Genomic DNA, 15,118 nt, shown 5'->3' with positions numbered 1-15,118 from the left:
GTATCCTTTGGAGAAATGTCTATTTAGATCTTTTGCCCATTTTATGACTGGGTTGTTTGTTTTTTTTGACATAGAGTTGCATGAGATATTTTTGTATTTTGGAGATTAATCCTTTGTCAGTCACTTCACTTGCAAATATTTTCTCCCATTCCGTGGGTTGTCTTTTCATTTTGTTTATGGTTTCCTTTGCTATGCAAAGTCTTTTAAGTTTAATTAGATCCCATTCATTTATTTTTGTTTATATTTTCATTATTCTAGGAGGTGGATCAAAAAAGATCTTGCTATGATTTATGTCAAAGAGTGTTCTGCCTATATTTTCCTCTAAGAATTTTGTAGTGTCCAGCCTTACATTTAGGCCTTGGGTCCATTTCGAGTATGATTTTAAAACAATTTTTAGCCTATGATTATGTTTATAATAGACCTCACCTCAAAAATGTAAATGCTTCTCACAAAATTTAGTTGTGAAGTCAGGTGCAGTGACAGGATTTGAAGGCTTTTTTAAAAACATTCCAAAGTAATATGGTTTTCATATCACTAGACTACCAATCAGTATTTCCTGAATCTTATTTAGACATTGGCTTATATGGTCAAGCCACAAACTGAGGAAATACGAATCTTAGTGTATTTTGCACACACACACACACACACACACACATATGTAATGATTTCATTTATTTAAAGCAAATCACGACTTCATTTGGCAACAATAATTTTATTTGCTGGCTCTCAAACATGTATTCTCTGATGTGAGAATCTTGGCTTTTTGCTTATATTTTTTATTTTCCAATTGGAAAGTTGAAACCTTTCTTTTCTGAAATGTTACTCTTAGCTAAATAAGAAATAAAATATTTCAATGTGATTAAATCTGAAGAAAATATTTTGCAGTAAGGTTTCAAAATCCATCTTGTTTTAAAGGCTTTTGTTGTTTTTGTGGGAATCAATTACATAATGTCAAGAGACAATGAAAGCATAAACTCAAGATCATCAAACTCTTACTTTTAAAGCTGTTTCTGAGCAGAAATTATCCTGGCAGTTGCTGCTGCTATTAAATGTGTGGGGATCTTTTAGACCATCTGGTTCAAAGTCTCAAATCTCTACTTTCCAAGGGTGGAAAAGCAGCTTAATAGCTGCTTTGGTGAGTTTTCAGAGTGGCCATGCCCCAGGAAACAGGGCAGAATCAAGTGATCCTGTGTGGGTGGAGCTTAAGATTTCTCATCAGCCAGAACACAGGAGATAGCAGGGAGCGGGATAGACAGAAAGAGGAAAGGGAGCAATTGTGAAAGAAACAGAAATAGTGTACATGAAACTGACCCTGCATTCTGTCTTCTGTAAATGTTTGGAAATGTGTGATACCTCAACACACAATCTATCACTTGCTAATACTGTTTTCTTGAAGTAAGGTATCAGAATCCATCTTGTTTTAAAGGCTTTTGTTGTTTTTGTGGGAATCAATTACATAATGTCAAGAGACAATGAGCATAAACTCAAGATCATCAAACTCTTACTTTTAAAGCTGTTTCTGAGTGGAAATTATCCCATACTAATATGCATTGCTATGAATTCCATGTGTACAAAAAAAAAAATCTATAATGACAACAGAGAATGTTTTTGTAGATAAAAGTACAGTGATAGCTAGGCATAAAAACTAGCTAGGTCTTCTTCAGACTGTTTCTTTCCTTTGATCATTGTCACAACTGGTCTGATGACACTGGCTTGAATTCATCAGCTAAAACAGAAAGGGACTACTCCTCCAGAGTTAGTTAAGTGTGAGAATGGTTGTAGTAGCAAGACATAATACTGAATTTACTAATGAAAATAAGCCAAACAGGAAAAAAAAAAACAAAACACCTTAAAAGACCCTCTAAGGTACCAGAGTTCTAAGCAGGCCAAATTAATCTCAGCTGTTGGAACTTTAAATCTATGAATTCATGTAGTTAGGCTTTTTTGTGTGTGTCTTCTGTCATTCAGCGTTGCATTTGTGACAGTCACCTATATTGTTGCATAGAGGTCTGGTTTATTCATTTGCATGATTCATTCATTCATTCATTCTAATGGTCAATAGATACTTGGACTATTTTCAATTTGGGGCTATTGCTACTCTTGGCAGCTATTACATACTATTGCTCTAATGAAAAAGTTTATACACGGCTTTTGGTGAAAAGATGTACATTTTTTTATATAGATTAAGGAGTTGGATCAGCGGTCATGGGATATACATATACTTAGCAGTACTACCAAACAGTTATCCAAAGAGGTTGAGCCAGTTTTGCAGTCCTACCAGTAGTATAGGAAATTAAGTATGACCTTTATATTCAGGGAAAAATAATATCAGAAAATAAACATCAGAATGGCACTTTTACATTGCTCTATCTTCTTTTTTTGAAGTCAATTTAAGCGTAACTAGATACTGGTGAAAATGACTTGTAGGTGACCATAGGTCACTATTACTTAAAAGATTCTAAAAGTTTTTCTTCTATAAAGATATTTTTTCCAAGCTGAAAAATATTCAGAAGCACTTTCATATTTGCTAATGGCAGTTTTAATGACTTTTTATATAAGTAATAGTACTTCAGAACACAGAAAAATCTTCCCAAAACCTCCAAAGTTTTTCACATATTGTTACCTAATGATAATACTGTTTGCCCCATTTTCACATGATGCAGCTGAGATCCAGAGAAGTTAAAAGGTGAAAATCTTTGTTTTCAGAGTATCCCTCCACATCAAATCTGGGCCGATGATTGAGATTTTTGTAGTATAGCTTGAGATCCTGTTTTTCTCAGATACAGACATAGTTCTGTGAGCCAGTCTTAGACGTATATGTGAATTGTGATTGTTTTAGCTGAACTTTATTTCAGGTAGTCAGTACCACTGCTGATTTGCATGCCAGCTTTATCTTCATGTATACATCATTTCCCCTTTTTAAAAGAAATTAGAAATCAAGTCATATGGAGAAGGAAATGGCAAGCCGCACCAGTATTCTTGCCTAGAAAATCACGTGGGCAGAGGAGCCTGGTGGGCTACAGTCCATGGCACTACAGAGAGTCAGACATGACTGAGTGCACACAAACATTCATTCCTTCCAGTTACTGATCTATCATTTACTGAGAAATCTACATTAAACTCTCCTACTATAAGTGTGGATTGCTAAATGGGTCTTGTAATTCTTTCCATTTTAAATTTCATATGTTTCAAAGCAATAGAATTAAATGAAAATATTTTTGACATTTTATTTAAAGAGAATAAATCAAGTCATAGAAAGATGAAGTGCTTTGCTTAATGTTACTACTAGGTGATATTCTATTTTTGAAGTTTCAGTTAAAATGTCTTTAACTTCTAAAACGTCCAACATTTTAGCTGCATGTGTAATGGCTTCTCATTATGATAGATTATCATGTTAAATAGAACTGATTTATTTGAAGAGTGAGAACTGCATTATGGACAAACAGCCTGGTATATAAGGGTCAGATCTATTTCCCAGGATTGGAGTTACACAGAGTTGCTGCTTTGCATTTATTGCTAAATACATCAGTATCTGTGCCCAAATTTCTTTAAGGAAGTGGGAAGTTACAGTAATTTTAAATATAAATTATGATTGAAATTTTAATGCAACCGTTAAGATATTTATGAACTATTTGAACTAGCTATCTTTAAAAGTAGATTGTGAAATGGCATATGCCTTGTATACAAATAAATAGAAAAAGATTGAAAGTATGTATATAAAAATATTAATGGTGATGCTTATGTGATTTTGGAAACATGGATATTTTGACTACTTTTTATTTCCCAAATTTTGTAAAACAAATATTTATTATTTCAAAATGAAAACTGGAAGTAATGTGCTAGAGAAACCATTGAAAATACCATCAATAAACAGAGAAGTATGCAGTCAATCAGTATTGATAAATAACAATGCTTGAATATATACTATCAATGGAATTCTAATGGTTACACAATATTTAGGGCTAAAGCAATCTCAGGAGTTTTTTAGCCTGGTGTTAAGAGCACTGTGAACTTTCATGCCAAGTGTGCTAATTTGCAGGATAGATTAGGACCTCCAAAGTCTAAACTGTATTAGTGCTTATGTCTTTACAAATGAAAAGCACATTTGAAGTAGCACTGGATCAGTTGCAGTGGTTAATGGCATGGGTTTTCCATCTCTTCTGAATCTCTAAGGAGGAATAAGACTTGCAACTGTATTGGTTTCTTCCTCTGTGTTTTATGTAACTTGAAGGTTTCATAAAAATATTTCCATGTGCCCTAGAGAAATAATAAAAGATTTTGTAAAAGAAATCATGTGTTTATGTGGGCCTACCCAACCCCACTCCCTTCACCTCTAGCTGCAGTTGCAACATCACACCAAATTGGTTTCAGAGCATGACTGAACTAATGCAGAAACATTTCACAAGCTCACAAGATCTGGTGAAAAAGAACCTCTGTGGTTCAATATCGCTCAGATGTACACAGCATTGAACTAGGACTGTGGGTGCCGTATCCTGTATGATGTGTTAGAGAAAGCGTTTGGAAAACGGATGCTGGTGCATCGTAATCCACCCAGGCGTTGCAAGTCTGTCAGATATATTCTCATTTTGTGAGTGGTCCAAGAAGAAAACTAATCAGCATAAATGTCAAGACTGCTGATGACTTTGCAGAATGTCACCATTCTGAGCCTGCCAGTGTGTCTTTTGATAAGCAGGTAGTGACATGACTCCGTTACCTGACTGATGTTTAATTTGAGACAGAGGACCAAGTAAAGGGCGTGGAATCTAGAAGCACCTGCTGACACGGTCAGCTCATTCTTTCATGAATTCACTCAACGAATGGCTATGGAGTCTCCACTCTGTGCCAGGTGCTGACCTCAGCACTGGGTATGTGACTGTGAACTGGTCAGACAAGTCCGTTTCCTCATGGAACTCGCATTCACTGGCATGATCACTGTGGATATATCTCAGAAGTTTTTAATTTCCTTGAAGATTCCAGACATTCTGCGCATCATCAGCCCAGCATCATTAAATATGTAATTCTGGGGCCATTTGCATCAAAATCACTTAGGGCTCTTTTGAAAAATCAGAATTCTACTGTATTTAGATAAGACCTGGAAATCTGCATTTTTTTAAACAAGTGCCTCTCCCCCCAGCAGCATCTTCACACTGAAGTTTAAAACTACGGATCCAAGGGGGCAGTTCTTTTTTTTTTTTTTCTTAATTTTTAATCGAAGGATGATTGTGTTACAATGTTGTATTGGTTTCTGCCATACATCAACATGAATCAGCCATAAGTACACATATATTCCTTCTTCAACCTCCCTCCCACATCCCATTCCATCCTACCCCTCTAGATTGTCACAGAGCAGCAGGTTGAACTCCTTGTGTTAAACAGCAACTTCCAAGAGGGTAGTTCTTAAGTTCCCTTAATGAACATCACACACTGTGCACACACAGACTATAATAAGAATATAACAGCAACAACAGGGATGAGGGGAACCTTTAGCAGATGATGACTCTGTCTGTGGCCTTGATGGTGGCATTGGTTCCATGGATGCATCAGTCAGTTCAGTCACTCAGTCATGTCCGACTCTGTGACCCCATGGACTGCAGCATGCCAGGCTTTCCTGTCCTGGACTTGCCTGGTAGCTCAACTGGTAAAGAATCCATGGATACATACCAGTCCAGAAACTCACAAATAATATACATCAAATACGTAAAGCTTCTTACATGTTAATCACACCTCAGTTGAGTGATTCAAATGTTTAAAACCTTTTAAATTTGAAAACTCAAATAAAAAGCCTTTGTTCTAGGCATTTATTTCTAATATTTACTATGAAGAAATAATAGCGAAATATTTGAAGGCCAGAGAAATTTCCAAACCTTGTGACCGTAACCAAAATCGTTGACTTGCCATGAAAGCTGTGGTCTTCCCATTCTTACCCTCTGTATTCAAAAAGAAGCAGCTGCAGACTGACTACATTAATGATTTCCAGAGCACACTTTGAAAAATTAAATAAAATATGCTTAACAATATGTTTTAATACTCTGATAAACTTCATCATTTCTCTTCTTTCTGAAATTTTTGTAGATATTTTTATGTTGAGCTATTTTCTTCACCAAAGAGCATTTAATTTTTTTTTCTATGATAGTAAGTAAGAGGGAGAGAGCTATTTAAGTTCCTAATCAATGCTTTCTCGCTAATATTGGAGGTTAAATAAATAATTTAAAATCACAGATGGAATACTTACAATTAAAATTACAGATATAGCAAGACATAAAAGTTTCTCTTAAAAAGCAGCAAATAAAAGAATCACAGCTGTTTTTAAAAGCTGTTTAAGAAGAAATATGAAATCAACTTGATTGATAATATTTAATGTCCCTCGAATATCTGTTAAAAGCCTTTCTTTCATTTTTTGGTAATGTAGGGGAGGCAAAATAATTTCCCTCAACTCTGTTATGTTCTTGGCTGAGACCTGCTGCCATACTCACCCTCACCCCTCATGACAAAAGGCAGATGAACAGGAGAAAAGTAAGTAGAAGTTTAATAACATGCCTACCTCCTGTATACATAGAAGAGACCCAAGAAAACTCATTGACCCAAGTGAGTGAGCTCAGTTCAGTCTGACTCTTTGCGACCCTATGGACTGTGTAGCCCACCAGGCTTCTCTGTCCATGGGATTCTCCAGGGAAAAATACTGGAGTAGGTTGCTATGCCCTCCAGGTGATCTTCCCGACCCAGGGGTCAAACCCACATCTCCTGAGTCTCCTGCATTGCAGGCAGATTCTTTACCACTGAGCTACCAAGGAAGACACAATTAGCCCAAAGCCACCACCTTAAACACCATCTCCAGGGGCAGTGGTGGGGGCAGTGGTCAATTATAGGAGGATACCAGGAAAAGTGCAGAAAACAAGGGCAGATTGGCATACAAAAAAAGTTATGCTTTCTCCATTGATACAGGTTTCCAGAGATTTAGTCAGCCTCCTCTTCAGAGGTCAAGAGAGGGAGACACTCTAGCAAATGGAGCTTTCCCTTATAAATGTAAATGTCTCTTACAAAACAGTAACTTCTTACTTGATTTTCAAAGCTTTTCCTGCTGCTGCTACTGCTAAGTCGCTTCAGTCGTGTCCAACTCTGTGCGACCCCAGAGACGGCAGCCCACCAGGCTCCCCTGTCTCTGGGATTCTCCAGGCAAGAACACTGGAGTGGGTTGCCATTTCCTTCTCCAATGCATGAAAGTGAAAAGTGAAAGTGAAGCCACTCAGTCGTGTCTGACTCTTTTCCTACATCTGCTATTTCTTAATGTGAGTTCTTTGGGTTGAGAGCATGTCTGTTTCATTTTTGAATGAAATGCACATAGTAAGATGTTCAATAAATAGCAACTGGTTCATTAACTTTGACATGAGGTGTCAGTGTGGTATGGCTTTGTAACTCTCAGCTTAAATTCTTATTTAATATTATATTGTAACCATTCCCTTCTCCAGGGTATCTTACAAACCAGGGACTGAACCCAGGTCTCCCACATTGCAGGCGGATTCTTTACCAGCTGAGCCACCAGGGAAGCCCTATATTGTAGCAGAAGGATTTAAAGTTACTGTTAGGACTGCAACATAATACAGTTGAACTACTAAGGGAATTAGAGGTCTTACTAGGGAGACAGAGAGTTGGACTGAAAGTGACTAACTCTGTGCACCTAAAACTTGAACTTGCATCCAGGCCACTTGGGAATCTTGAGAAACTGTGGCTTCTGATTCTGTAGGTCCAGCATGGGACCCAAAAGTCTGTATTTCTAGCAATCTCCTAGGCAAAACCTTGAGTGCAAGTCCGACATATTTGATCCTTTAATAGAGAATTTAAATGTTGAATAAGTGGGAGACTGCCTTTCCAGGACACATTGCTATCTGAATTATGAGCTGTAGGAGGCGTTTCCCTGAGTTTATTTTGCTTGTAATTATTCAGTGTGCTGAGAAAACCTAGTACTGAACTCTGGAGAGGAAGTTCGTGATGGGGCAATGGATTCCCTTTGTGTACTAAACACGGAACCTTTACATATTTAGGAAGCCATCACTGTGAAAAAATGCTCACATGAAAGAAGGCCCTTTGATTTCAGTTCAAGGGCAAGCCATCTGGCCCTGTTCTTACATAGTAATCAGGCTAATAGTGCCAGTGGCTTCATTGGAGAAAGCATAGAATGGCACTTTAAAATCTGTTCAAGGGCCTATTTTTAGATTCTGGCAGCTCAGGAAGGCATATTTACTTCATGTTTAATGCAACCTTCCACTTCAAACTAAAAACATTGCTTTTCCTCTACTGAGTTCGTATCAAGTCTCCTAAGAAACACTGCCAGCTTTGCACATCCCTATTCTCTAAGATGATTAACTGTTTAAAATTGAAAAGCTTGGAAAATACAAATCCTGCCATAGGCCCCTGGTGGGGTAAAAAGACAACTCAAAACGTTTCCAGATGGTTTGGGTATTATGTTCTATATGTCCTGGGAGCAAGGGGTGGGGGGATCCTACACTGGATGAGTTGGTGAAAAGTCACTGGGAGGAATATTTAGCAGCTTCCTTTTCAGAAGCCTCTGCAACCCTCCGCCTAGTTCCTAGGGTACCAGTTCATCCATCAGTGAGATTCTGCTAAACAGCTGTTCAGCTCTGGTAAGGTCTGCCTTAGCAGAAGGCTGAGATAACTCGAGTTGTCTCTTGTTTTTAAACCATTTTACACTCCTAATCTATTTGTCAATCCCAAAAATGTTTTCTTACTCTGACAGTTTAGAATTTGAGAGCAAGTTGTATCTGTTGATCCAAATCAATGGATCTTATTGCATGAGTAGAGTAGTGTTAAACCTGTATTGGTAATATTGAGTTTTTACAGAAAAGAGTCTTGAACTGTCAGATTTCTTAGCATATCATATTCTACCTGGAGTCATTTTATTCCCGCCTGTGCAATTTAGAAACTTCTCTTTCTGACAATCCTTGAAAATACATCCTGCATCTTTTAGAAAGAGAGACATTCAAGTTACTGCTTATTTCTAGCTTTCAGTCACAAAATCCGTAAAAATTGTGTTGCTTCAAAATAGAGTGAGGGTATGGATTTTGAGCAGGTGTCAGATTGTTTATAAGGTTTTCTGGTTTGAGCAAGACAAGGCCGTTTCAGCATCTAGGACATGTTACTCCCAAGTTACACTTGTCCTCTGTTGAATACACATATTTAGCCTTTAAATAACAATTTCTGTTAGGGTTTCATGAACATTAACTAGCATTTCTTCATAGCCTGCCTGTGAGATGGGTCAATATCATTATCACTATTTTATAAATCAGAAAAGTGGGATGGCAGAAGCTGAGTGATTTGAATGAGGAAATATAACATGTCAAAGTCAACCAGGAATGCATTCCTAGCACCAGCCTAGGGTATCACACCACATATCACACTCTGAGCATCAGTGCCCCTGCACCCAGTGCTCAGAGAACACATGATGTTATTACATGCAAGGATAGTTTTGTTTAAGTAGTGAAGAGACAAATTATTAGAGGGTTTAGTTGATTACTGCATGAGCTAGGTATGCCACATGCAAGCATGCTGCATTGCAGGGAGAACTCCTGACTGAAACTGGAACCATGGACTTTTTGACAGTCATCTCTTGTGACAATATCCTGGAAAGCTTTTTTTTTTTTTTTTTAAACAGCAAGTACTTTTTCTTAAGCATCTACTCTGTGTGTAGATGATCTTAGAATCTACAAATGTCATTGCTAAGATGTCTATGAGAGGGTACTATCATTCCCAACTTGAGAATTTAAAAAACTAAGCTTAATGGGTTAAATTTCCTTGTCCAGATCACTTGTCTGCTTGAAAGTGAGGCTTAGATTCAAACCTGAATTTGTGAAAGGTTGTTTACCTATGGTACCCAGACATGCCGATGATGACATTGTTGATGGAGAGAGAGAGCTTTGTAGGCATGCTACCCAGGGTTGACTTCTCTCTCTCTTGTTCTTATGAGAGGCTCAGGTGGAGGTATAGACAGGAAGCACATCATGTTTAGGAACCCTGTGAAGATTAAGAGCGTAAATGTTAGTTAAGAGAATTAAGTATACAATACCTTTTCAAAAGGCCAAGATAAGGAGCCAAATGGAATGCTGTTCTGATCAGGCCATGCTTGGAGTGCGGTTGGTTATTATACTTGAAGAGGACTAAAATCCAGCAGCACTATGTTTAGAGGTGAAGAACTGGTGTGCCAATAGGATCTATTTAGGCTGCACTGCAGCAAAATTAGTCATAGTCATCATTCATGTGAAAGGATGTTGTGTGGAATAAGGAATCTCATCTGCATTTGGCACTAGAACACAAGATATTAGAACGAAACATCAGCAGTTAAGAGTTAAAGGGCCAAAGACTAGCAGAGAAAATTTTTCTGACTCAGATATGTTCAAGAAATAAATCAGTTAGCCAGGAAGCTACCTAATCCTAATCATTAAAGTTTCATTAGACTGGTTGAGTGGGAGGAGCATGCCTTTGGATTCTGACTTGCCCGAGTTTGAATCTCAACTCTACCATCTTCTCTGATGCTCTCTTGTTCCTAAAGAATCAAATAACAGTAGGGTCTATTCTATGTTAAATTCACTGGAGTTCTTCATGGCCAACAAGAGCACCTAGTAAACATTTAATGTCAGTTTCTCAGTTTAGATGGATTGAGGCTTGGACGAGGTATGTTCTAAAGAGCTGGACAACCTTTGATTTCTAAATCAGGGGCAGCCATTAATCAGGGGAATGAATTTTGTAAATAGTGATATTTCATCAAGGAAAGTACAAATGAGTTGAAAGTTTGTTCCGAAGCTTTTGCAACATAACCTGGAAAGTATTACTTAAGTGTAAAGGAAGAAAGAGAAAAGTGTAGTCAGAGATTTTCAGTGTATTAAAAAGCATTTATTCTTTAATCCTGTATTAAGATGTTCTAAAGAAGATTTCACACAAAAGTTGTTATTAAGATGACTATACGTATTTATATATCACAATGACCTATACACATGGAGAATATTATTCAGCCATAAAAAGAAACACATTTGAGTCAGTTTTAATGAGGTGGATATACCTGGAGCCTATTATACAGAGTGAAGACAGACAGAAAGAGAAAGACAAGTACTGTATATTAGCACATATATATGGGATTTAGAAAGATGGTACTGACAATCCTACACGCAGGGCAGCAAAGAAGACAGGTGTAAATAATAGACTTTGGACTCAGTGGGAGAAGGCGAGGGTGGGATGATTTGAAGGAATAGCATTGAAACATGTACATTACCATATGTAAAACAGATGGCCATTACAAGTTCAATGCATAAAGCAGGGCACCCAAAGCCGGTGCTCTGGGACAACCCAGAGAGATAGGGTGGGGAGGGCGGTGGGAGGCAGGTTCAGAATGCGGGGGACACATGTATACCTGTGGCCGATTCATGTTGACGTATGGCAAAAACCATCACAATATTGTCAAGTAATTATCCTCCAATTAAAATAAATCAGTTAATTGAAAAAAAAGAATCCTAAAAAAAGATGACTAAGTTACAAGCTCTTTGGTTTTACATGTATTTCCCCCCCTTTATCAACCCTTTCAGTTGAGGCATAATAAGTAAATGAAATAAATGCTTGAATGCAGTATCTTAATTATAAATATGAATTTACTCTGTGAGATGGCAAATTAAATCTAATAACTTTACACAACTGAATTAGCATATGTCAGTTATACTTATTATAGCAATTTTGCACACATGACTGGATGTGTGAGTGGTGAGACTTAGGATATTGGTAGTGATTGAAAGGGCAAGAAGAACAGGGATGGGCACCATTAACTGCTGTAAGGCAGCCAAGAAATGCGTCCAACATAATCTTTTCCTGGGGACATTACCATGGGACAGCTTCTGGTAGAAGTGCCCATCTAATGTGACACGGGACATTTCCAACTAAAACACCATATTAGTAGGCTTGGGTTTTTTCCTTCTAAATCATAGGCAACACAGTGGTTTGAAAAGAGTTTGAAGGTGTCACCCTGCTTTCAGAAAAAAAAAAAAAGAAGCATATGTTTTGGAGATATACTCTATTTTGAGATTCATTAGCACCATTTAAAGACAACTTCATCTTAGGAGATGATTTCTGTCAAATCTTTCATACCATTTTGGATCTAAATCTGGAACAGATTGAATTTTTGCATCCTACTTTTGTTCAAGGGAAGATTATGAAAGTTAGAACTACAGCTTTACTCATTTCAACCAAGAAGAGTTAAATTGTGAACAAGCAAGTTCTCCGACCACCTTACTCCCAATATTCTATGCTACTTAGAAGTAGTTACTTACAAAACATGCCATGGGCAGTCCCTTTTCTACCACCTGACGCTCAGTCCTGCCTGATTCTGCACCCTTTTCTCCTCATTCCGCACCCTTTTCTCCTCATTCCCTTAGTGTAACACAGGAAATGTCTTTTCTTCTAGTAAAGGCCCATCCATCGGTGGAGTTTGGGCCTCATTTCTTCTCAGATGCCTGTCTCCTTCCCCTTCTAATTTCCTCCCTTTGCCTCTTGCTTCCTTCTCTCAAAATCCATTAAGCAGTTTGGGGAGCACCTACTATGTGCTGTCCTGGTGTCTTCTGCATTTGGAGATGCTTCTTTGAGCTAGAGAGTTTTAATTCTTTTATTCTTACAGAGCGGAGGAGTCATGGAAATCTCCTTTCTGTTTCTGGCATTAAATGCACCCCTTCGTAGCAGAAAGAAACCTACACTGGTTTCGGCTCTGTGCTTCCAAAAAGGAATCTTCAGTTCCTAAGGGAAGGTTGTCATCTGGATGGTGTTGCTCAGTTGGCAGATGAAGGTAGGAGTAGAGGATGAGAGGCATCGCCAGCAGAACTCACAACAGCTACAGTTAAACCTTTGGAGGGAATACCAGGAGCACCTCCAGAAAGTGGAATGAAGTGCAGGTTGTTTTTATTATTACTTTCCAGGGAGCATAGTCTATGGGCTGTCTGTGATATTCAATCATTGCTACTATTCTGGTGAAATATTTATTGAGTGATGACTGTGTGCCAGACATTCTCCCAGATGTGTTGTGTATACTAATTAATTTCCATGATCACTACAATATTGTCTACCTTTTACTGGCAGGAAAATTGGGTTAAAGGAATACTGAATGATTTATGCTAGATCACAATCCCAGGGACGGGGAAGCCTGGTGGGCTGCCGTCTATGGGGTCACACAGAGTCGGACACGACTGAAGTGACAGCAGCAGCAGCAGCAGATCACAATAGGTAGAGCAGGATTCAAACCCAGTGAAGGACAGAGGAACTTGGTGTACTGCAGTTCATGAGGTCACAAAGAGTCCAACACAGCTTAACAACTAAGCAACAGTCACCAGATCCCATAGCCAGCCCTCTCACCCCTGTGGCAAGATTCTCCATAATCCATTTAGGAAGACAATACCAAAAAGTCTGAACAAATAGTTTCCTGCCTTCCCTCAGGCAAATATATTCAATGACTTTGATACAACTTACTTAAGAGAACAAAGAGTGAAATTTATTCATCTGAGTCTTATGAAAATAAAGTCCCAAAGTGGCAGAAACAAAGAATTCTTGGGTTCCTTTTGGGGCTTTTTCCTGTATATACCCTTAGCATATGTAGTCTTTTCCTCTTTGAAAATCTTTTTTCTCTTTATTCAAAGTAGGCTCTGAAGTTTAATATATTTTTTTTAAAGATAGGGAGGGAAAAAGTAATTTATTCTAATACGTCTATAGTTTTGTGTTTCTGCATATAGATTATTAATCATCTAAAACTTGTATTTCTGGGTGTGGTCTATATTAGGAATCAAATTTATTTTTCCTAAATGATGGACAGTTGTCCTAATAATAGTTGTTGAATGGTTTATCCTTTACCTACCTATTAAAATTACTAAATTACTACCTTTAGTTTACCCAAATTCTGAATATATGTAGGACTCTTTGTGGATTGTTTATTCTACTCTGTTAATCTATTTGTCTATTTTTATACTTTTACCACACAATATAAGTTACTCAAGGAAATTTGATGTCTTCCTTTTCAAGCTTTTGTTAGCTAGTTTTATTCAACCACCATAGATATTTTAGGGTAAGCCTATCAAGCTCCATTTTTTTTAAGCTGATATGTTTTCTGGAATTGCATTGTATTTTAAAATAAATTATAATAAATTAATTAATCAGTTTTTAACTAAGAAATTATTTTTTAAAGAATTGCTTATTCAGGATTATGATAGGTTGGGCAATTTATTCAGATATTGCTCTTATGTTCTTAAATTCTCTTTAATAGTTGTATACTTTTTTGTTAGGATTTTAAAGGTACATCATAATATTTATCACAAAATTGGCATGGTTATTTTGGAAAGGATATCAGTCAATTATACAGTTATTACAAACTCGTTGCAGTAAAAGAAGGCTTATTGCATTTTCTCACCACTTTGGACTTAGCATAATGTTTTGATGTAGAACTGAGTGATTTTATTTCCCTAAAATGTAGTTTGATTATTTTGCCTTACACAAAAAGGCAAACAAATTATTTCAGGGATTCAGAAAGAAGAAAACATCTAATTTAAAACCACTCTTACTTTTCCTGTTGGAGTTTTAAGAAACCCAATGTTCTAAAGCAAATTACTGAAATCCGAGTTTCCTGTGTTTTTTTTTTTAAACTAATTTACTAATCTGATGTCCTTCTTTGCTGTTATTTAAAACTTTAGATGGAAAAAGTGTGGTAAAAATAATGAAAGCAGTGATAATTTTAGATTATGTTTTATTCAAACCATAGTATCTGTATGCTGCTGCTGCTGCTAAGTCGCTTCAGTCGTGTCCAACTCTGTGCGATCCCATAGATGGCAGCCCATCAGGCTCCCCCGTCCCTGGGATTCTCCAGGCAAGAACACTGGAGTGGGTTGCCATTGCCTTCTCCAATGCATGAAAGTGAAAAGTGAAAGTGAAGTCGCTCAGTTGTGTCTGACTCTTCTCGACCCCATGGACTGCAGCCTACCAGGCTCCTCCGTCATGGGACTTTCCAGGCAAGAGTACTGGAGTGGGGTGCCATCGCCTTCTCCGTAGTATCTGTATACTTTACCCCAAATTCTAGTATACTGTTATTCCA

General features: G+C 37.5%; 1 protein-coding gene across 1 annotated transcript in view; it reads left to right on the top strand.

The window, feature by feature from the left end:
• The window catches only part of CHSY3 (chondroitin sulfate synthase 3), a 290,116-nt gene that overhangs the window by 254,298 nt on the left and 20,700 nt on the right, over positions 1–15,118 (top strand). The window lies entirely within an intron of this gene.

This window comes from Bos mutus, chromosome 7, assembly GCF_027580195.1.
Source record: "Bos mutus isolate GX-2022 chromosome 7, NWIPB_WYAK_1.1, whole genome shotgun sequence".
In the NCBI taxonomy this organism is placed as follows: Eukaryota; Metazoa; Chordata; class Mammalia; order Artiodactyla; family Bovidae; genus Bos; species Bos mutus.
The sequence above is the reverse complement of the archived record's forward strand: the minus strand, read 5'-3'. Positions and strand labels throughout refer to the sequence as shown.